General features: G+C 41.2%; 1 protein-coding gene across 5 annotated transcripts in view; it reads right to left on the bottom strand.

The window, feature by feature from the left end:
* The window catches only part of SEMA6A (semaphorin 6A), a 164,223-nt gene that overhangs the window by 110,345 nt on the left and 29,676 nt on the right, over positions 1 to 24,202 (bottom strand). The gene's annotated exons all lie outside the window — the stretch shown is intronic.

The raw sequence follows: 24,202 nt of genomic DNA, 5'->3' as shown, positions 1-24,202 counted from the left end.
AAATCCTGTAGGAATCAACTACTTTCTCCTGACCTTGTACAGATTTATTGGCCAATGTCCTTGCTCCCATTCTTTTTGGTGAAGTGAGAAAAGACACATATTGCAGTTCAGCTCCCCATGAACTATAGTAGGGATCTCCCGTCTAATATCAGCCTTCAGAGAGTTTGAGTTCCACTGTGTCTTTCTTACGGTAACCAAAGTAGCAGACTTCGGTCATGTTTCTCTTCTGTTACCCATTTCTTTTTGGAAAATTTCCCTTTTACTAATTCAGAACAGACTCCCATGGAGTTTCTTCTTTTTTGGAAAACATCAGCAAAGGAAGTTCCAGTTTGACTCCAAGTAAATATTTATTTATTTGATGCACACTTACATATATTTCATCCCAGATTATGAACACCTCTTTGTTTACTATGTCTGTGATTATGTACATTGGTAACTTTTGATGTCCTGAACAACAGGATCAATATCACCCACGTGATGGTATATGGTTGCTCAGTTCAGAGGCTTTCAACTTCAAATGCAGCACAGCTAATACGTTATTCACAAGAGTTTAAGATTCACACTAATATAGGGATGTGTGTGCATATGTACAAAATTCTGGGACACAGTATCCCCAGAACAGATTTTCAGAGATTCTCTCTCTCTGATTTGGGATTAGGATAGTGTGAAGGCCCTGCATTATTTTCTCTTTTATGCAGTTTCTGTGTGTGTGTTTTCACCAGTTCTGAGAGAAAAAAATAATTAAACTTTTACTGTCTATATCCCTTGCTCTGGAAGTGTTGAACTTCTCTACTTCTAGTATCTATACGTCCCTCCTACCTCCTGACCTTCAAGAGTGACTTTTCATGGATATCTATCACAGAACTGAATCATCAGTGAAGCAGGTCCTGGATGACATCATACTTGTAAATAGCTATGGAAAGCAAATTTAGAATTCAGTTTTGAAAACCTGTCCACCAGTAAATTGATTTTAAAAGTTAGGTTCACCCCAAAGCAGCACCACTTGGCCAGTCACAGATAAGCAACACAGCTCAAAGAATCATCCACAGAATAAATGAAACTGAAAAATATTTTGATGAATTATTTTGAATAACAAATACATTTAAAAAAATATTGAATCCACAAATAGAAAAAGGGTTGAAATTTGCCTAGTACTTATCACTTCTGTTGAGGCCCTGAGTTTACCTCCAATTTCAGGAATCAAGCACTTGCTCTGCGCTTCTCAGTCTATCCCTAGAACTGAGAGCATTTCCCCTAGCAAGCAAGTGTGCACCTTTCACTAAGGTTCTGTGCACGCAGCCTCCTCTCTCACAGAAGCTGATTGCAGCAACTTGAATGAAAACTGAAGGGACAGTTGCAGGAGAGAAGTATTTGGAATAGTCTCCATGAAGTCAGAGTATGCACATGATTAAGAAAACTGAGTTAAAAGTGGAGCTGTCATAAATTGCTTTAATAAATAGCCAGTTAAATTTAATAAGAATGGAGTCCTCTAAAGTTATTACTGAGCACATAGCACTGTGCAGGAAAACACCAAGCATACTTTCTGTTTAACCTCCAAAAGCCTCCACAGTCTATAAGAGCAAGGTATAATGATGACTTGCCTATAAAAGTTAAGAATGCTGCCTCCTTTACACAAGTAACTGGGTACCCTCACACCCACACTTTTCTTGAAGTTCCAAGTTCTTCCAACCTCTCCCAAGAGCAGATATTTCCAAACTGTCTCTTCCATCTATTTAGGGTGCAAATTCTGAGGGACAGACGGCCTCTTACCCTGCCTTTTGGACACTGCTAACTACATTGTCAGTGCTTCTAATAATCATCATGATCTGGATGATCAGAAAATAATTTTATTTCATAATACTGGAAGCTACTATTTGGTTTGAATTTGTGTAAATCAGAACTATAATATTCACTTATTAGTGGGTAACACTAGATAGGTTTGCAGAAAAGATATATTTTAATGAAAGATTGCAATAGAAAGATGTGGATGCGGTTACAGGAGTGAGAGAGAGTTCTGAACAGGAAGCTGCCTCCTTTCTGGGAGGTGAGTACCCTTTCTCCCCTCACCTCTTTCTTCCCCACAGAATGAAGTTTGCTGTCTGCTCCTCTATTGAACTGAACAACCTGCTTCCCCTTGGGAGTAGAATGTGCTGCTTCTCTCTCATGGAAGAGCTGAGTAGCATGAGGTCCTGCCCCTCTGCTACAAGAAATGGGCACAATAGCCCAGCAGCCTTCTGCCTGACTGAAAATACAAATGGTGACAAAAATCTAATTTGTAACATTTTCCACTTCAGTTTCTTCAAGTCACAACCTTTGTTTGATGTTATGCATGTTTAGAAACATCTAGAATTAATCACATCAGAAAAAATGCTGGCCTAATATAAGATGTATACCATGGGTTCAAAAATGCAAACATTTGCCAGTATTCTCCTTCTCTCTGGATTTATTATAACTTTGAAAAAAATGCATAGAGCCATATAAAACCTTTTATTTCCAATATGCAGCTTTCTAATATAAACACAGACAAAAGGTATGCTCTCCTTTATGACAGGCCTGAAATAAAGCAGCCCTAATTAGCAAAACCAGATGCTATTTAAGAGTTAAGGCAGGAAACCTATCCCCCCCAGCTTATCCAACAGCAGCTTCATCCCTCTCTGGCTCATCCTCTCTGACTCCGGTGACGTATACATTAGAAATTTGATTACTGATTTGCTTCTAACTAACCACACACCATTATCCAGGGGTTACCAATATCCTAAAAGGCTTTAGTGACACTATGCCTGCTGAAGGAAAGATTACAGCATGTTCCCACCAGTTCCCACCAGTTCCAAACCCAGTGCCAGTAACTGGGTTTGGAACCATTTTCAAACATGAAGTCATGGTTGTTGTATCCCAATTTGTGTCTGCCATACACACAAATTACAACCTTTGTGCTACATCCCTGTGCAAGAACTCTGCTGGGGATTAATATGTGTCATGGGATCAACTAGACTGTTTAAAGAAAAAGTAAATAAAAAGCCTTGGCTACCCCGGACTAAACCATCTGGGATGCCACCCTTATTGGTTAATATATGTCTCCTGAAAGTGTGATAGAGATCTACAAAGTTTAAGAAAAAACAGGCCTCTGCCCTGCAAAGCTTACAGTCCATCTAAACTGATAAAGCATGTTGAAAGTACTCCTCACTTGCAGTTCTGTTTAAACTAAGTAGTTTTATTTAGTCATTTTGATTTTTAAATCACCAATTTTAACTCTGAGCACAGCCTCTCCAACCAAGGCCAGCACTGTTAAATGTATATATACAACTACTGCACCTCAGTCCTGTAACAGGGACTTCAGAACCCTATGCATGCACATAGAAATGTTCACCAGAAAAGATGAGTTATTGCTAGCACGGTTTCTGTTCCAGCAGGGATGTGGCTTGAAAATACAGTTTCCAGTTCAAGAAGCACAAATATGATGATTCATCTCTCTGGTAACAGTCAATTCATAATAATGTTTTTGTTTTGTGTTTTTCTCATTATTGAGTGGTCACTCAGAGCTGCGCTTTTTAGGTGCACTGACAAGAGCTACATAAATACCAAGAGGACTGCTGTGAAATCTCTATCCTGAAAAGTTGCCATAAAAAATAGAGCAACAATTGGATAAACAATGCAATCATTATTAGAGAAGCTGGAGCAGGTTTAGAAATCTTTGAAGATCGATCAGATAGTTGACCCCATTCTTGATCCAATAATTATGGAAGAGCATTCAGGAAGCATTTTTAAATCTGACAACAGTGTTCCTTTATCACGTAAAATGAATAAAGTTTAATTAATTTTAATGATTTCTGGAACTTGTATTCAACAAGGATACCCCAGTAATCACCACAAATTCACAGTTAAAAACAAAACTCAGAAACAACCACTTTAGATAAGATCAAGGTTTAACATACAAACAATTACCAGATGTTCCAATTAATGGAATAAAGTTTCACTCAGGAGTTATTAATTTTTTTAAGCCTCAGTTCTTGCAATGATGAAAAGGATGATACTAAATATTATTATGGGTTCTTTTTTAAGTCAGATTACAAAAGATAGTAAGTATAGTGACCACCAGGGTAAAGAAAGAAAACATTACAACACATTACAGCTTTCTGTTAAAGTAACAGCCAGCTCTTATATGATATAAATAGCAGCCATGACTCCCCTAGGATCACATTGTTGTGTGAGTCTATATACAAACGTCACTGATGTTTCTCAGGGACCACTGGAGCTTTGCAGGTCTATTTGAACAAACTATTCTAACCCTCAGATCCCCATCTCTGAAAACAACACTTTTATTTCTAATCCAAGGAGTGGCTAATGGCCTCAAGCATATCTTGCAGTGAAGAACTTAGACCAATTCTACAATTTCAACTTTGGCAATGTAATTTCTCCCTTCTAAGTCAGCCCCTGTAATATGAAGTGACTAAAATTAAGCTTGATAAAGCTTACTGGTAGTTATTTCTCATTTCTAAAAGCAATGTGAACTAGAGGGTATCTGATTAAAGAAATGTGCACATCCATAGGCCTTGCCTTGTGGCCTTCTCTTCCCTTTATTTTCTTTGATTGGAAGACTGACACTGCATGAAAATTTGATTCTTGGGTAAGCCGAGTCATGTAAATTAGCTTAACGAAATAGATGGCTGTGTGTACGTCCCTTTGATATTGATTAGTCTCAAGTATCCATTCAGCTAATGACTAGAGCAATAGTATGACAGCACTTTTGGAAGTATCATAGCTATACCATTTAGAACCCTTTACTCATCTTGGGCTCATCTCTTACATCCCACAGTCATATTCGTAAAAATAGGAAAGCTTCTAAATAGCAAACAGCAGCAGTTAACAGTCTAAGACATGACTGACACTACATAAAAATCTGTGGATATTTTACTGACAGCCCAGAACTCAACATCTAAAGGCGATAATCCTTTGTGTCCTCGGCTTTCAAAGCAGATATCCTACGCACTGTGAATGTAATTCTATCCACCCTCATCACGATCTGTTCAATGGCTGCCTACTACTGGTGCCCAGAGAGTTTAATCACATTGCATTAAATACCCATGCTCATTGTCACTTGAAATAGGGGAAGTCTCAATGGGTTTTCCCTATATATACTAAATGGCATTCTTCAAAGCTTGAAGGAAAAAATAAAATGTGCCACCATAATGCATTTTTCCTGATTATACAATGATTTATGATCTCAACTGTACTACAAGACCAATCATTCACTATTATTTCTATATATCTATTATTTATTGAGACCCAACTGTACACTCAGTTCTCTATAGGAGGATGTAGTCCCTGTGCCCAGTAAGTTTATCTCATCTTAGCCCAGTTTGGCAGCCATTCCCCATGTGGTATTCCTACTGACTACACTGAGAATTCTCTGTGGGAAGTGATTGCAGAAGCAGGCCCTAAGTACTACAAATAATACAGTACAGAGTCAGTGATATTGAGTTAAATTTTTTATGAATATACAATACTATTAGGAGAGTAAATATTGATAGGCCTCATGGAAACTAGGGATGTAAAATTCCATTTAATCAATTAACTGGTCAAAGTTTAGGTTTAACGGGTTAACCGATTAAGCGGGATTGGAAGGGGAGGCTCCAGTCCAGCTGGAGCAGCCCCCAGCCCGGGGGGCTGCTGCTTCCTCTCCTGGTTCCTGTGGCTCCAGGATCCTCCAGCCACGCCATGGCTCTTGGCTCTGTGTGGGGCGTTCGGCTCCTGCCCTGCCCTGCCCTGCCGTGCGGTGGGCCCAATAGAGCTGAAGCAGCCCTCCACCCATGGTGTGAGCTGATCCTGGGTGCTGGTTAATTGTTACCTGGTAAGCATCACCCTTATTGGGTGATGCTTACCAGGTAACTAGTTACACCTATAAAAAGGTATATGAAAAAACTGTAATGATGAACATGTATGTAGACTCAAAAAGGTGTCATAATGCAAGGGTTCCAAAAACTCTTTTCTACAGATCTTTTCCTCCATATTCACTGTTGCCAGGCTGATCTGCTCTACAGCAGTACTACTACGCATTGAACACCGTAACTCTTGGGATTCAAGGCAGCAGCTGCTCAATCTGTCCCTTGCTGACTGGGCAGTAGTCAGGCTGCCTAATTCCTAACAACAGGAAACAAAGGAGTGGGGTGTGCCAATGGAAAGCTCAAAATAATTCCTGCTCTGGCCATTTTAGGCTCAGGAGTGATATTCTGCCCTCAGATTTTTACAAGCATTTCCCATTGTAGTCAACATCATGGAAATATCTGAACGTAGAATTTATTCTGAGGTGAGAGCAAAGAGAACCTGGAAAAGGAACAAAGAAAAGAGAAAGTGGGGGGTGGAGACCAGGAGGGTCTCTGGAAATGGGGCTGCAGGAGGAGAGAGGTCAGAGAATGGGAAAGAAGGAAGGAGGAGGGGGGAGGGGGATTGGTAGCATTCCATGGAAGGAGGAAGGGAAGTTTTTTGGGGGAAGGTAAGTAGGATGGATGAAGGAATGAAAACCAGGGGAATGTTTCTGTGGGGCAGGAGGGGAATTGCAGAAGGGGCCAAAAATGGAGATGACTTTAGAAGGAAGTAAATGAGATGATAGGTATCATGATATCAGAGGCGGAAGAAAAGGAAAAGATGAGCGATCATTGCAAAAGATGGCTAGAGAAAAGTGGCCCAGCAGGAAGAGAGAAATAAAGAAAGAAAACAAGTGAGCTGCATAAATAAAACCTGCTTCCCCCCAACTTTAAAGGTACTATTATATATTTTACTGGCTTTCATGAATATGATATATATTTTTAATTTACAAATCTCACTAATCCTTTTAATCTTACGTAGATGAAGGATAAAAGCAAAGTATATATATGTGTATAGACATTAGGGAATGAATGATATTGACCTCTAGGCTACGTCTAGACTGGCATGATTTTCCGCAAATGCTTCTAACGGAAAAACTTTTCTGTTAAAAACATTTGCGTAAAAGAGTGTCTAGATTGGCATGGATGCTTTTCCACAAAAGCACTTTTTGCGGAAAATCATCCGTGCCAATCTAGACGCAGTTTTGCGCAAGAAAGCCCCGATCGCCATTTTCGCAATTGGGGCTTTTTGCGCAAAACAATACCGCGTTGTCTACACTGGCCCTCTTGCGCAAAAGCATTTGCGCAAGAGGGCTTTTGCCCGAATGGGAGCAGCATAGCATTTCCGCAAGAACACTGACAATCTTACATGAGATCGTCAGTGCTCTTGCGGAAATTCAAGCGGCCAGTGTAGACAGCTGGCAAGTTTTTCCGCAAAAGCAACTGCTTTTGCGGAAAAACTTGCCAGTCTAGATGCAGCCCTAGTGTTTGATCCATAGAATGGATACTTATGTTCTCGCTCTTACTAGCTAAAGTTGAGGATCTCAAAGTGTAGCATGTAGTCTGAGGCACATTTCCTTAGCATTCTGCGGATATCTGGCTGGTCATTTGCTGCTGGTTCTTCCCCTCTTTTCCAGCTATTAAATCACATTAAAAGACAGCCAAAATATATTAAATATTTCCCTATGCTCACATTTCCACATCAGCAATTACAGTAGTTGCCTCAGGGGTGTATTTTGATCACATGTGGGGAGGTAGCCCTCAGTGCATGAACAGTAAAAGCTGCTGGTCCTTGAAACAATCATTGTACAGGCAGTCCCCGACTTACGCGGATCCGACTTATGTCGGATCCGCAGTTACGAACGGGGCTGCCCCAGAGTACACGGACTGCGGGACCTCGCGGTCCTGCCGCCCGTGTACTCTGGGGCTTTCTCTGCGTCTCCCTGGTCTGCAGACCAGGAAGACGCAGAGCAAAGCCGCGGAGAGGCTCGGGCAGCGGGGCAGCCCCGCTGCCCGAGCCCCCCCTCCCCCCGCACGGCTTTGCAAAGCCGCGGGGAAGCCGACAGCGGAGCTGCCCTCCCCCCTCCCCCCCCCCCCCCCGCAGCACCCCAGCTGCTCTGGTCCTGATTCAGCCGCTGCTGGTCAGTTTCAGCAGCGGCTGAATCAGGACGCCTGGGGCAGAGCAGATAGGGTGCTGCTGGGTTGGTCCAGTAGTGCCGAGGAGCGGCGCTACTGGAGCAACCCAGCAGCACCCCAGCTGCTCTGCCCCAGGCGTCCTGATTTAGCCGCTGCTGAAACTGACCAGCGCTGACTACAGGAAGCCCGAGGCAGAGTTGCTCTGCCCCGGGCTTCCTGGAATCAGCTGCTGATCAGTTTCAGCAGCAGCTGACTTGGGGACGCTTGGGGTTCTTAAGTTGATTCTGTATGTAAGTCAGAACTGGCGGTCAGTTTCAGCAGTGGCTGAATCTGGACGCCAGTTCCGACTTACATACAGATTCAACTTAAGAACAAACCTACAGTCCCTATCTTGTACGTAACCCGGGGACTGCCTGTATTCATATGTGGTTCAAACTGAATAAATTTTCAGAACTACCGTGCTTAAGGAATTTTCATGGGGTTAGTGTACACAGCAGCATTATTTTAGAATAATGTCTGTTATTCCAAAATAACTATGCAAGCGTCTAGTCTACACAGTTAGCCCATTATTTCAAAATAATTTTGAAATTATGGGCAGCTTACTTCGGTGTTTGTAAACCTCATTCCACAAGGAATAACACCTTTTCCGAAATAGCTATTTCGGAATAGCAGTAGTGTGGACACTCCACCGCTGCTATTTTGAAATAGCTCCTCTGCTAGGCCATTCAAAATAATTACGCCCCAGTGCTTCCTGGGGATCTAAATTGAGGTATCATGCCCACATTAGGGGAGCCTACCTCAGACAAATTTCCAGGCTTCCCTGTAGTATAGATACGCTATTTCTAAACAAGCTATTTCAGAGTATTTCTTCTGGAATAGCTTATTCTGAAATAATTGTGTAGTGTAGACATAGCCTTGCAGTGTGGTTTTAGAGGTGAAGGATTTGGGTTCTTGTCCAGCAACCTATATGTTTTTGTGTATGCATGTGGACTTGTTACAGAAATACCAAAAAAATTCCTCCTTAAGAGTACAAATAACCTAAAACATTGCCTGGGCTTGCCACAGGCAAGGCTCCTCTGGGCAGTTGAAACAGCCACTGCCTGCAACGCGCCAAGGTCTGCCGCTGACGGGGGCTGTTCCCAGGTGGCTGGAGCAGCCACTATCTGTGATGGGCCCCATGGCACTGGAATATCACCCTTCCTGCAGCAGGTGTGAAGCTGCTTCAGCCCTCACTGATTAACTGGTAAGCCTCACCCATTGGGGTGTTTAACCAGTTAACTTTCGCATCCCTAGTACACAGTTCCTAAAGGGAAAAAGGGGCAGTTTAAGCCTTTCGGGGGGGGAGGGGGGTGTTAATGATCGGCTTATAGGGCCAGTTCAACTTCCCATTATAGTCAATGGAAAGAGCCTCATTAAATGTAATGGGAATGGATCAGTAACATATACAAGGTACTTTGGTCAAAAAAAATCAGACAAACTACAGATATTTTTGTTTGAAAAATATCTCCTGAGTACATACAATAGTTTTTTGAACTTGGTTTACAGCACACACCAAAATCCATTAGTTCTCCTGTTTTTATGCAACGCATCATGATTGTTAGAGTGCAGCAGACAATTTTTCACAGGTTTTACTAAAATACCATTTTATTTTATTGAGTTTGCTTTTACTGCACAAACTTTCAGCATTCTAGGTAGTGCAAAGGTCAGGGCTTTAGATGCTATCGTAGCATTAGTTGTACAGTCATTGCCATACGTTTAAACTACTGGCCTGCTCCTGACAACCTGCCATTGAATTTGATTAAGTGAATAGAAGGGTAACCGGCTGGAGGGTAGCAAGATGGAATTTGTATCCTGTACTTAGAATGATAGGTTGTATCTTGTTGTGGACTTTATTGTACACTCTAAATCATAATACACAAATTCAGCCTCACACTATCTTGCAACAAGAATGATGCATTCATGTATGGGAAAAAGTTTCTGCTAAAATATGTGGCTCTTTGTATTAATCAGACAAGAAGGATTTGGGCCATAGACTGCAATGAGAATTGCAACCCCACTGCCAGAAGCAGAGTTTAATCTATCAGCTATATAAGTTGTAGAAGTTCTCTCTGATTTCCTGGGTTTGTAAGTTTAAATCAGCCCCTTAGTGTTGTTTTAACACAGTTGTTTGTATTTAATTTTAATTAGAAACAGTTGAATCTCCTGTTAACTTGTAAGCAAACAAAGAATCCTCTCCATGAGCCCTGGGATTCCTGCTTGGCTGACTTTAAATAGATGAGACTGACCAGATATTGACTGTCCCTTTAGTGAAGAAAGGGACATTGTCCCAGGAATTCACACTCATGGGAACTCAGTCAACACAATGATGTATTGCAAACTGTGAGTGGACTAGGACCAATGAAAAAGTTTTAGTGAGGTGGGCTTAAAACACAGTGACTGCCAATATGTTGAGAAGACGTCATTGCGAAAAAATCTTGGAGCAGATACTGGAAAGCAAGTAAAAAATGTAACTTATTTACAGAGATTTTAGGATGGGGGTGAAAAAGAAAAGAAAAAGCCTGAACCTTCCAGAGAGTGAATTGGCAAAATCCCAATCCCAGCTCCTCCTGAAAAGCTCAGTGTGCTAGTGTTTTCTTCAGGTACTACATTGTCAACAGCAAGATGTTCTCAGCAGTAAAATAACAGCTGCACAATACAAGCAGCAACTGAATGGTTGAACAGCTTTTTTTTAATACAGGCATAGTGTGATAAAAACCTGGTGTTCTTTTGTGCATCACAAAGCCTGTACTTTGCTGACTTCAAGTTCAAATCTCATGGGCTATTAGAAAAAGGAAGAAGGACAATGAATTAATATGCACGAGAAAAGGGAATATGCTTTATTCTGGAAGCCAGACCTGTGCTAAGAGCAGCATTAATATCCTAAATACCAAGCCAGTAGCAACTTTTATGTCAATTATAAGGCAGTTATTTTGGCATACAGTGATCAATCACTGTGTCACAGTGCCACTCATGCCCATTTTACAGAGTGAGGTAAAAATTGAACATTTTCCACTGAATGGTTGTGTTTTCCAGCAGAGGTAAGAATAAAAGACATACCATTGTCATTATATATTAGCCCTGCGGTAGATGAAAAAAGGTTGCCTTTTCCCCAACAACCCCCCTCAAAACAAAAACTAGATCCTCCCCTACAAAGTAAATCATAGTAATAGAAATTAGAGATGGAAAATTCCTTTTAGACTCGAGGATGTTAACTAGTGTCATAAATTCACCAAACTGTAAATATTTATTACTGGCTCCTAATTATCTGATTTTAATTGAAATAACAATAAGAGAAACATCATAAAAAGACTCCAGGAGGACAATGTGCCAAAAGGCAGGGAAGGCAAGTGATGGTTGATAGTGGCAATTTAAAGGGAATACATTCGGAGGTCCTATTTTTGCCTTCATTCCCCCCATCTGTTTTTAATGCACATTTTCTGTTTCCTCTTAGTGTTTCAAGTCCATGTTTTCCAGGTGAAAGATGTCCAGTAATTCTAAGATTGAGCCTTTTATTCGTCCAAAAACCAGATACTATGCAAGTAGTTTATTTATCATTTTCACTCCATTGTCTTCCAGGACAAATGTAGACTAGTCACTCTTTGCTCCCCCTTTCAGCTCTTCCACTTACTTTTTATGACTGTATACCTCAATTTGTCTGTCTGTAAAATTTGTACAGTGATAGCTACCTCACAGGGATATTATGGGTCTCACTACCTGTAATGCACTTTTAAGATCCTCAAATAAAACATGCAATACAGTGCATGATAGTATTATTCTTTGGCAGTTCTTCCTTTTCCAGTTGGCACAGTTCCCTCTTTTCCCTGCTTCATTTTTAATCTCTCTCAGTCCTTGGGCTACATCTTATTGTTGTCCCTAAACTCAGGCCAGGAATCCTTGGCAAATATAATTTCCACAAGCAAAGTTAAGTCAATGTCAGAGTTTTCACTGTAAACTATAGGAATTATAACAAGTCATACTGACAGTGACATATAATTGAGTTCTCTTACCCCTGTTGCAATGGTTCTTCATAGAGATCTCTCAAAGAAGACAAAGTAGCTGAAGGTCGACAACTGGATTAGTTCCATATATACTAGAGGCTGAATCTCCTTATGAACATTTATGCACACTATTCTAGGAGACAGAAAGCCCAGACTTTGTGGAATGCTTGAATTACATGCTGGCTTTGCTGAGACAAACTGCTAATTGGCAATAATTAATTGGTAGTCTAAAAATTCTGATTTTGTGGAAATGAAATTAACACCGCAGTACTTCTGTCCATCAGTTTTCAGAAACTAAAATGATTAATTTAGGAAGAAGAGATACTTTAAAACTGTACAATGATTTCTCACTTCTAATGGTGATGATGGCTTTGAATGGAAAATTATATAATAATATAATTGCAAACAACTCTGCTGGAAACTAAGGAATACCATGGACAGGGCAAAGGATTAATTAAAATATGCTGCTCCTAATAGTCCACCCACACACCTTTTGACTGTCGATACTGAGCTCACATTATTGTCATCACTGTTCAAATGCTAATTCCAAAGCATACAATAGTAAACCCAGTGCACTTAGTCATATCCTACACATGAATGGATATTCAGGACAGGAGAAACCCCTAAATTCTGCAAGCCTTAAAGAAATTTGATCCATAAAAATGAGAAGCCTCATGTTCTAATATATTACATCTTAGTTTGCATCTTTGTTTTCCTGCATTAATCATCTCTAAATGAGTCCCATCTTCTTTTAGTGAGTTATGTCACTGCAGCCAGGTCTTATAAAATAACACTTCTATTTAAAAAGGGAAAGGACAATTAAAGGTGCATAACCAGCTCTTCTTCAGTCTCGGAGCACTGCAAAACATACTGGAGGAATGCTGATGAGAAATTCAGAAGCAATGAAGACAAATCTCCAGCTTCACAAACATTCATTTGCTTTGTGGTGGTATATTGTTTTTAGCTAACAAATCAAACTACTTGTCTTGCTTACATCAACTTGAAGTTTATCATACTTGTCCTGGTACCATAGATGTAATGTTGAGCATCTGACATGAAGTTTAGCAGATTGAGGTATGCTTTGCAAAACAAAAAAAGAAAAAAAAAAGAAAGAAAGAAAGAAAGAAAAAAATATCCAGGCAAAGAGCAATTTAAAGATGCTGATCTTAGTTATACCAGGTTTACTCATATTCCATAAATTAGGGCACATCTATACTTAGCACAAGATCAACACTCTGGAGGTCAAATCTTCTAGCACTTGTTTTAGCAGGTCTACTGTAGACCCATACATCCAACACTAAGGGCAGCCCCTGTTGGCATCTGGTGCTCTTCCTGTGAGGAGTAAGAGAAACCAATGGGAGCAAACCTCCTGCTGTGTGTACACTGCTATTGCTTGACTTAAATTAAGCTGACTTCAACTACTTGTTTTGTATAGCTGGAGTTGCATACGTTAAGTTGACCTGGCCTTACTGATTGGCTTCAATGGAGTTATTCTTGATTTATGTCTGTGTAAAAGCAGAATGAGGTATGACTTTTTTTTTTTACAATAATGAAATTGATTGCTGTACAGCTCATCTTATACTCTAAGGCAGGGCTATTCAACTTTGGAAGCCCTGGGGGCCATAATGATACTCAAAGCACATCCCAAGGGCCGCAACTTAAGTATAGTTGCATATACATACAAATACATATGCAAATATATGCAAATAGCTTCTTTCACATTGACTGGCATGAATACAAAGATTAAGGCAAGACTACACAACACACAGGCCCTATTTAAGTCTGCTGATATTAATAAAATGCAATATTCACCCAATTTCCATCTACATGACAGCACTTCTAATGAGCAATGACAGTCCAGGAACTTAACTAGTAAAATGTATATCAACAGAAGACTGTTATATTGACTATTTTTTTGTTTTGACTCCCACCCGTGGGCAGTGTGTTGAGCCTTGCGTAAACCCGAACTGCACTGAGGTCCACAAAGAAATGTGTCGAGTAGCCCTGTGCTACACTGAGCTACATTACACTTACTGTAAAGAGATTCCAGTGGTCTGCATCCCTCCCACATCTCAAACAGTGCTTTATTTCAAGCTGGAGACCATGTGGGATTGAGCACTCTGAACATCAGTCCTGTCTATGAGCACTGGGATTTTGACCATAGAACCCTGAGGTTTTAGCTGCAGAAGCCAGAGAACACAGGAACAGCCTGAAATTGGCAAAAGGGGAAAGGAGTGTCTTTTCCTTTTATTCCCCCTGTTCCTTCCCTTGCTGTGAAAAAGGCACTGGTAAAAGAGTGCTAGAGCCCCAAGCCAGCATATTTACACTTGGCTTCCACTACAGTTTCATCTCATAATCAAAATCGAAAGTGTTTTTAAGTGATAGCTGTGTAATTGGATCGTAATGCAGCCCGATTTGGAAAATTCTAAGGGCGCAGCTTTCTTTAGTGAGAGGCTATGAAAAAGGTAAGCAAGCAATTATAAATCAGTGTATTACTGGTTGGATTGAGCAAAAGAAGCAACAGAAGTATCCTCCCCCTTGAACGGCTCTGAAATAAAATAATAAACATTAATATTCAAAACAGCAATACATCCTGCAAAAGAAAACCCCACCCTGCCCTCTCTAGAAAAGCAACCTGTCTCACATTTCACACTGACGGGCATGAATACAAAGATTAAGGCAAGACTACACAACATGTAAGCCCCATTTAAGTCAGTTCTGCTGATATTAATAAAATGCAATATTTACCCGATTTCCATCCATGACAGCACTTTTAATGAGTAATGACAGTACAGGAATTTAATTACTAAACAGCATAGCAACAGAAGACCATTATATCGAATACTTTTTTGTTTTGGCTCCCATCCGTGGGCCGAGTGTTGAGCCCCGCATAAAACCAAACTGCACCGCAGGCTGCAAACAAACAGGCCGTGGGCTATGTGTTGAGTAGCCCTGCTCTAAGGTTATCATTAGAAATTACACACTTTATCCTTTGAAATCTTTAATAATATGTTTGTCTAATTCAGATATGGGCAGTGTCACTGAAATAACTTCCAAAGAGTAATCAGCATTTTTCTTTCTGCCCTTCACATTCCTGCTTCTTTTTCATTTTCTCTCTTCAGATCTAAGCGTACACTGAAAAGTCTAGTTTATAAATGCCCAGGAAAGATGCACAATTTAAAATGTAAAGATACTTTCTAAGAATCATATTAAAATGGGAGTAGTTCCATATTTTATGGAATTCCCAGAGTAGATGGATTTTCAGTTTCATTTCTTTGTTTTTGATCTTTATACTATGCTGCTTAAAACGCTTATAGTAACCACAGATACAAGATCTTCCACCCTTTTCTCTTTCACATTTGTTGTCTCTGCTTGTAATTAATGACCATCACGTTAAAGCAAGCTAATAAACATGAGCTTCCATAAATTAAGATGTTGTGAATGGAGATCAGTTTGCATGTAGGCTGCATTTCTTGTGGCTGAAGATCAAAAACAGTTGTATAGACGAAACAAGAGGGGAGACACACTTCTCTACCTTTTACTGAAAAATGTCTTCTAAATTGTCTTCATTCAAAGACAATGGAGGTGATGACAGTTTTGACTAAGTGCCAGCTGCAACTAATGCACCTTTAAAAAGTAAAAGACTTGTGTTTGGCTTTTGTTTAACTTAGCCAGAGTTTGTCAACTGTTCCCCAGATTCATTCCTCCTTACAATATAAAAAAGCTTTCAGTCTTTGGGAATATGGAATTAAATACCCATATAAACTGTAGAAAAACTGAACATGATACAAGAAAAGTGGTCTCTCTCTTCCCAGTTTTTATACTCTTTTCTCCCCATTCTATTTTTCTCCTTTTTTTAGAGATTACTTTCAAGCAAGGAAGCACCTCCATTGTTATATCCCCCTTGTCTTTAACTAAACTCAACAAGACACATTTCTAGCTCTTTGTCAATTAAAGTCACTATAAAAATGTTATAACTATTGCACAGATTTTTCACCCTAACAACCAGCACATAATATCCTCGCAGATAAACAAATCTAGGCTACATTACTACCTTTCTGAATTACAGCTTTCTGAAAAGCCTTTGAGAATCTGGATTGAACTCATGCTCCATGGAAGTCAGTGGGAGTTTTGTCACTGAATTCTAAGGAGCTAGGATTTCATACTAGGGATGTTAAATTTCGATTAATCAGATTATCAAGTATTTGATAGAATTTTCATTGAGTACTTGATTAGTTGATAAATGGCGGTGTGTGTGGGGAGGGGTTGCTTGCTATCCGTAGTCCCCACTCACACCTGGTCCCAGAAGTTGCGCCTTTGCTTTTGAAATGTAGCAAGAGCTGGGGGTGGAGCTCGTGGCTCTTGCTACATTTCAAAGGCAGAGGCAAAGCAGGGGATTGGGCGCGAGCTGAGAGAACTGTTTCCCAGCTTGTGCCCAGTCCCCCACTGTATCTCTGCATCGCCTTCTCCTCCCTTGCTGTGAAAGCAACAAGTTGAGTAGTGACTCGACTACTTGGCTAGTTGCTTACATCCCTATTTCATCCCTGATTTTCTAAGGCCCTATTTTGCTTCTACTGAAATCAACATTTATCCGATAATTTTTCCATCTGTTTTGGACACAGATTCATTATCTGATAGTGTCAACTAAACAAAAGGGTTTTAAAAAATTATGATCAATACAGCCAATCGTGTACAGGTTCACAGATTCAGTCCATCGATTCTCTATGATATCCATTCCAAAGCACACTATAACTAGCATTTTCTACAGCCCCCATTTCAGGAATAAAGAAAAATGATTTAATTATTACAAAGAGATTTGATTTGTGTTAGCAAGGGATTCATGTTGATCAAGGTATAAACAACAATACATAAAAGTAGACCCAAGTCTCCTTTAATGAAACATTAAATCATTGATTTTGCTCAGGGGTGGGTTCATTTGTTTAGGGACAAAAGACTACAAACTGAAAGCTCAGCCAAGACATTAAATGAAAACTTGATCTTTCTAAAGATTTGGGTAAGTAATTATTGATGTAACTGTCAGGACCCCCTGGTTACTAAGAATAATATCAGTCTCTATCACATAGGTGGGCAATAATTTTTGATCGGGGACCACTCCAGGATTGGTAAATGGTCATTCTTCTATGGTGGGGTGTGGAGTTTGAGACAGAGACTGTGCAGAAGGGAGCTCGTGGAGTGGACTGGGGTGTAGGAGAGGGTATGGAGTCTGAGAAGGAGTTTGGGTGAAGGAGAGGATTGTGCTCTGGGCTAGGTGGGGTTGCAGTGCAGGATCCAGGAGGGGGTATGAGCAGGGCCGGCCCGAGCCATTCGTGCGTCCTGCGCCCCGGGAGCACAGTGCCGCCCCCGGGAGTGCAATGCGTGCGCGGGCCCGCGCCCAGGCGTGTGGCCTCCCCCCCCCGTCCCCGGGTGCCTAGCACATGCACTGCCGGCCCTGGGCACGCAACGCATTTGTGGCCCTGCCCCCGGTGCATGTGTGGTGCCGCCCTTGCTCAGGGAAGGGCTTAGGAGGGGAGGTAGGGTCTGGGAGTTGTGACCTGGGGGAATATAGAGGGTTTGGGTGGTGACCTAGGGGAGGGGTATGAGAGGGGCTGGGATGCCTCTGGGCCAGGAATCTCTTACCTAGGCATCTCCCTGCCAGCAGTCCTGAAGGACCTCAAGGCATGCTCCCTACTTGACAGCAGCCCCAGGCCACTCAAAGTGGCTGGCTGCTTCCTGTAGTTCTCTGTTTCAGGTACCGGGGGGAGGGAAGGGTGCTTGAGGGAGGCTTCGTGTGCTGCCCCTACTGTCAGTACAATCTTTCAGCTCCTAATGGCTGCTCTCTGGCAAACGGGAGATGAGAAATTGTGCTGAGGATGGAGGCAGCATGTGAAATCTCCTCCTCCCCACATGCCTGGAGCAGAGTGCCACAGGGAGCAGATGGTGTTGCGCTGTGCTGGAGGGTCCTGGTGGGGTGGCCCACAGGTTGGATCCTGTGGCTTCATGGGCTAAATCAGACCGTGGGCCAAATCTTACCCACCCCGCTCAATCATACGGGGATCAGCAGGTGTAGAAGTCTCTACTGGCTTGAATGTTATCTCCAGATCACAGGTACTCCAAAGTTTCCTCAGGATGCAATGTGCATTATATTGTTGGATGCCTATGAATTGGGAAAGCCTTGAAATTAGAGATACACAGAGATGCTGCTGGAGATTTTGGGGCAATAAGAAAGATAAAAGGATAAGACTAGGAACTAGGGAGACAAAAAAGGAAGAAAGAAAGAAAACTAGTGAGTAAAAGGCATCATCCCAATCAAATTGTAGGGCTGTGGGAATTACTAAGAGTATGTCTACACTACAGCGCTAATTCGAACTAACTTAGTTCGAACTAAGCTAATTTGAATTAGCACATCTAGACTTAAAAACTAGTTTGAATTAGCATTTTGCTAATTCGAACTAGCATGTCCACACAGAGTGGACCCTGAACAGAGGTTAAGGATGGCCGGAAGCAGTGCCGGCAGAGCATCAGATGAGGACTTATAGCGTGGAGCTGCTGTCTCAGGCTAGCCGAGGGCTGTGCTTAAAGGGACCCAACCCCCACCCCAGACAGACAGTTCTTAGGGTGCCCCGCTTGCAAAGCATTCCTGGCTTGGAGTGCCCTGAGTGCCCACACGCGGAACATCACAGCACTCGGCCATCACCCCGGCTGCACTTGCCACAGGCTGCCATCCAGGGTGAGGGGGCAATCGGGGGGCTGCAGGAGAGCTTCCACCCCGAGAAGCCCGCATAGCCAGCCCAGTCCTCCCCATCGGGGGCGCGTACCCCATTCCTCCCTCACCTCCTTCCACTTACCCTTCCCTAGCCCCCCTTCCTGATATACAAACTAAAGAAAATGTGTGTTCAAAAATAGAATCTTTCTTTATTGAACAAAACTGGGGGAGACTGGGAAAGGGAGGTGGGAGGGGGAAGAGAGAGGCTGGGAGAGTGGAGGGCAACTAAAATGATCAGGGGTTTGGAACAGGTCCCATATGAAGAGAGGCTAAAGAGACTGGGACTTTTCAGCTTAGAGAAGAGTAGACGGAGGGGGGATATGATAGAGGTCTATAAAAGCTAGAGTGGTGTGGAGAGGGTGCATAAAGAAAAGTTCTCCATTAGTTCCCATAATAGAAGGACTAGAGGACACCAAAGGAAAGGAATGGGTAGCAGGCTTCAAACTAGTAACAGAAAGTTGTTCTTCACAAAGCAAAGAGTCAACCTGTGGAACTCCTTGCTGCAGGAGGCTGTGAAGGCTAGAACTAGAACAGAGTTTAAAGAGAAGTTAGATCAAGTCATGGAGGTTGGGTACATGGAGTGGTATTAGCCAGGAGGTAGAAATAGTGTCACTGCCCAAAGTTTGTGGAAGGCTGGAGATGGATGGCACGAGACAAATGGCTTGGTCACTGTCTTTGGTCCATCCCCTCCAGGGTACCTAGGGTTGGCCACTGTCGGCAGACAGGCTACTGGACTAGATGGACCTTTGGTCTGACCCAGTACGGCCATTGTAAGCTCAGGGCTCAGGGTCGGGGGTCTCAGTGGACCACCTTGATTTTCATGCAAACCTGCTCCTGGGTGGCCAGACTGGCAGCTCTCCTGCCCTAGACGGCCACTTTCCTGTGCCTAGTGCGGAGTTCGTGGACGAGGTCCACGATGTTTGCACTAGACCAGGCAGGCGCCCGCCTCTTGCGGTCCTGGCCAGGCTCCCGGGAGCCGCCAGCCTGATCCCGGGAAGAGGCGGAGGGCTGGGTGGCAGCGGGTGGCTGGCTCATGGTGTGCCAGGTGCAGGGTCTGCTGGCTGGGTGCTGGCAGGCTTGCACCTGGCACGGGCACCGTAGCTAGCCCATGCCCCTTTAAGGGCTCCGGGGCCGGGAGAGAGGCAATAGAGTTTCCCTGGTGGTGCCCAGAGTGGCCACCAGGGAAAGCTGGGGAGGGCTAGCCTCCCACTAGTTCGAATTAAGTGGCTACACAGCCCTTAATTCGAACTAGTAAGTTCGAACTAGGCTTAGTCCTCGTGCAATGAGGTTTACCTAGTTCGAACTAAGCGCTCTGCTAGTTCGAATTAAGTTCGAACTAGCGGAGCACTAGTGTAGTGCCTATCAAAGTTAATTCGAACTAAAGTCTGTTAGTTCGAATTAACTTTGTAGTGTAGACCTACCCTGAGAGAGTTGACCGCATACAAAGTGAGGGTAGGAAAAAGAATCTGGATCTGGATAGCATAGTTCTGGAGAAGGGTTCAGGTTGAGTTGTGAAGAATACTGTGGTGTTATCTACATGAGGAAATATTGTTACATTAACTAAAGATATGAATTTTAATATATTTAGTTCAAGTGCTTTAAACTTCCAAAGTGAATTAAGCTAAATCCAACTAAGAACACTTTGCTTCTGAATAAGTGTGTGTTCATAGGGCTTTTAATGAGTTTTAAATACTGCACCTGAAATTCACACCTTTACTTAACTCAGCTTAAATTTCCTGAGCATTCCCTGATAAACATGCCATGGGACAAGCTGTGGAGAAAGGTGGAAGGTTTAAATGACATACAGATCTATGAGGATTTATGGTTTCTGAAATCCAGATCTTTGAGATTTGACTTTCACTATTTGTAGACAGTGTTTCCACAGTGGTATATGTAGCATTTAACATCTGTGTTGCTTGCAGGATCTTAAAAGACTCTCCTGGGTTCATAGCAAGGTATTACCCAAGTCAGTCTCTTGTCCATCACAGACATTTTCCATGTAAGGCACTACATGCTGATCCACTTAATCAGCTGAATGCCCGGGGCATAACTACTGAAAATACTGTAAGTAGAACATATTTCAAACAAAAGCACAGCATGTTCTGTCCTCGCTGCTCCTATTATTTAATAACTATCAAGGCTGCAGCTAAGACAGCAGAACTTTGCCACAAACTGGCCTTTTGCATCTCATGCAAACACATTTTCCTATTCACCTTGACCTTTGGTCACCAGTGGTGATTTACAAACTATTGTTTTACAACGAGTAGTCCTGTACAATATGACACATCTATACATTCCAGCTGTTTGCTCCCATTATTTCATACAAAAGCATTCTGAACTTCACTTCAACTATAAACTACAGTCACTCACTGAATAAATAAAATAAAGTCCCTTTCCCCATCTCAGTGTTGTTGAACACTGTGATAAGGATTAAACTAATCCAAACAGCAGTCTAAACTAGGGTAATTCCTCTAGCAATTCCAGTCAGTAAAGTCTACTGTCTCTGTTTACCCTGATAGAATATGGCTCCAGTCATATCAGCTAAGAATTCTATTCTCTATAGTGCAGGTGCTGTGTTCCATAAGGCATGCAAAATGTTGAGGTCTAGTTTAATTAGTTTTCTGACAAAGTTTGGCAGTTTTATATGTTTAAAGTATAATGACTAACAAAAATATAATCATGTTCTCCAATTAAAAGGAGTTGCAAGGCTAAACAAAGAAACATTTTCAAGACCCTCGTTGTTTATGACAAAGAGCTTCTGTGTCATATTCTTTGGACTTTGTAAGTGCTATAATTATTCAAACAAGTAACTGGAAATGGTTTTCCATCTCTCATACTCCAGCATCTTATTTGTCCCATTCCCCCAGAGTAAAACTGACATATGCCTATTAGATTAAACTATTTGAGGACTCTCTTTGGTAAGGAGTTCTTCTGAGGGCATAGATCTGCTACAGTCATGCCTGCACTACTGTCGTCCAAGCCCTCCTCAGAAGGGAAGAGGCCCAGAGAAAGAGGATGAAACTAAAGTACCTTTATGCTCTACTGATTTTCACTTACTATAATGGCCCTTTGGAGTCTCTGACACTTGGCACAACTTCCACAAAACTTCCCCATGAGTTGTGCTGTATGGTGTACTCTTCATCACAATCCAGAATAAGACCATCTGTGTCAAAGTGATGACAGGCTCCGTACATAATATGTATATGTCCTGCAATTATCACTTATTTTACAGACCTTTCAAGTCAAGGGGAGGTTTTCTTATATACAGAATATGTGGTGAAAGCTTATGATTTTTTTTCTCTCAAAATATGAAAATTATAGAACAGCAATACTAACACAGAATTTTCATTAACTGAACATTAAAAATATGGGATATGTAAGTGAATAATACTTGTAACCTCTATGAAGTCCAACAAGAACTTCACAGCTACTAAATGATTTTATGTTGAAGGTGCTAAGGTATCATAACAATAGATTCAGTAATCTAAAACTCCTTAGAACCTATTAATAAATAATATTCAAATATGCAATGTTCAACTTAATGTATCACTTTGCTTTCTGAATTAGTTTTATTTCTTTCACAAACTTTTTTTTGCTGTTTATTGGTTCCCATCAGAGTTGCAAATGGGCTTTTCAATTTATGAGTACTTGATATGCTATTGGCCTTTTGGCTAAGAACAGATGTTATGTCAGTTTAGCATCTGGTGTGTTCTCTTGCCAGCTGACAATATCTTGTTTTTGTATGGGGATGTCCTGAGTAATCTAGTATGTCTTCATCTTTAACTTTTAGGAATCTATTTGATTCTTTCCTCACTAGAACTGAGGAAGTGCTGCAAAATATACCTGTAAACTTTGAAACAAATGCTCTTTCTGTTTTTACGTTCCTGTGTTGCTTGCTCTTGTAGATACTCCAATAAATTTGGTTTTTGGCTCAACTGTTAGTAGAAACAGTGAACTACTGGAGAAAGTAAGTCACTTTTACAGAAATATTCCTGCCATGGGAAATTATGCAGAATTCACGAATAACACTGAAAGGGATGCTTACTAAAGTAAATCGTTGTGTTTGTTCTACTGTGGCTTTGGACCACAAATAGAGGTGAAGAACATTCATCCTTTGTTTTTCTTATCCTGTATCAGTTATAACATAGAAACTAGCTCCTGCAACTACAGATGATTTTGGCCAATTACAGAATCCAGGCATTCAGCTATGGAATATATTTTTAACAGAGATATTGGACCTCCTCCCTGCTTTCTGGCATATTCTTCCACTGTGGTTGTATCTTGTGACCAAGAAACTGCACCTGGCCAATTTACAGTAATTTTGCCCTCTTGAACATTTTTTTTTCCTGTTTCAAGCCTTGATTAAGGAAATTTAATTCCTGATTTCAAATAAAATTGGTGTGCCAATCATATACCAACCATTAAATTCAAGTGCTGATGACTTTTGTGGTTAATAAAATAACTTCCACTGCACATGGCAATTTTTTTCAATAAAATCTCACTGGTCACGAAAGGATAAACTTTCTATGTGATGCTCAAGGAATAAAGTTCAACATACTTATGCATCATATTTTTTCACATACTATTCTGACTAACTCCCCTAGAGAGTCACCTTTATCTGGATATGTATCCCACACTAGACTCTTGATAAGTTTTGAAATTATACTAATCTTTCTCTCATTCATAAAAATATACATTTACAACCTATAAAAAATTAAGACTTAATGTTCATATTAAGAACTGCCCTGCTGTTTCTCCCATATTACTCTTTCTTCTGCATTAATCACCAGGTGCCAGATTTTGCCATACTTACTCATGCTGACTAGCCCCTTACTGTGTGAGAAATCCTGTTTAAACTATACTGTATATCCAATAGTTGATTCACAAACAATCCATGACCAAACCAAGGAAATCCCAAAATCTACAGGAATAGCATTAGTTTCACAAAATGGTTATTTACTGTGGTGTTATCTTGTTAACACTATCGTAACTGACAATGAGTGAATGATGTAACTATTTAGTAAAACTTTATTTCTTTATTACTCATGGTATCTTTAGTGCTGACAGGTGACAACCATAAATATTGTTTGCAAACAGACTGACCCAGAGGAACAGCTGTCAGGAAATGTGATTTGCTATTTTGCATTTTTAAACCAACTTATTTTTTATCATCCCATTATTCCTAACTCCATTTTATTTGCAGTCTTTCTGTTTTATTCAGAGCCACATTACATGGAGTGTTTCTCTTCAACTTTCTGCGTCTGGAATCATGTGATTATATGAGAATCTCAGTGTCTATTTTAAAAAGCCCCTGGCTACGTCTACACTACGAGTCTTCTTGGCAAAAAATATGCTAATGAGGGTCTCATTTGCATGAGTCGTGTTCTCATTTGCATATTTTCTGC

This window comes from Pelodiscus sinensis, chromosome 6 (genome assembly GCF_052426305.1).
Source record: "Pelodiscus sinensis isolate ZL-2025 chromosome 6, ASM5242630v1, whole genome shotgun sequence".
In the NCBI taxonomy this organism is placed as follows: Eukaryota; Metazoa; Chordata; order Testudines; family Trionychidae; genus Pelodiscus; species Pelodiscus sinensis.
The sequence above is the reverse complement of the archived record's forward strand: the minus strand, read 5'-3'. Positions and strand labels throughout refer to the sequence as shown.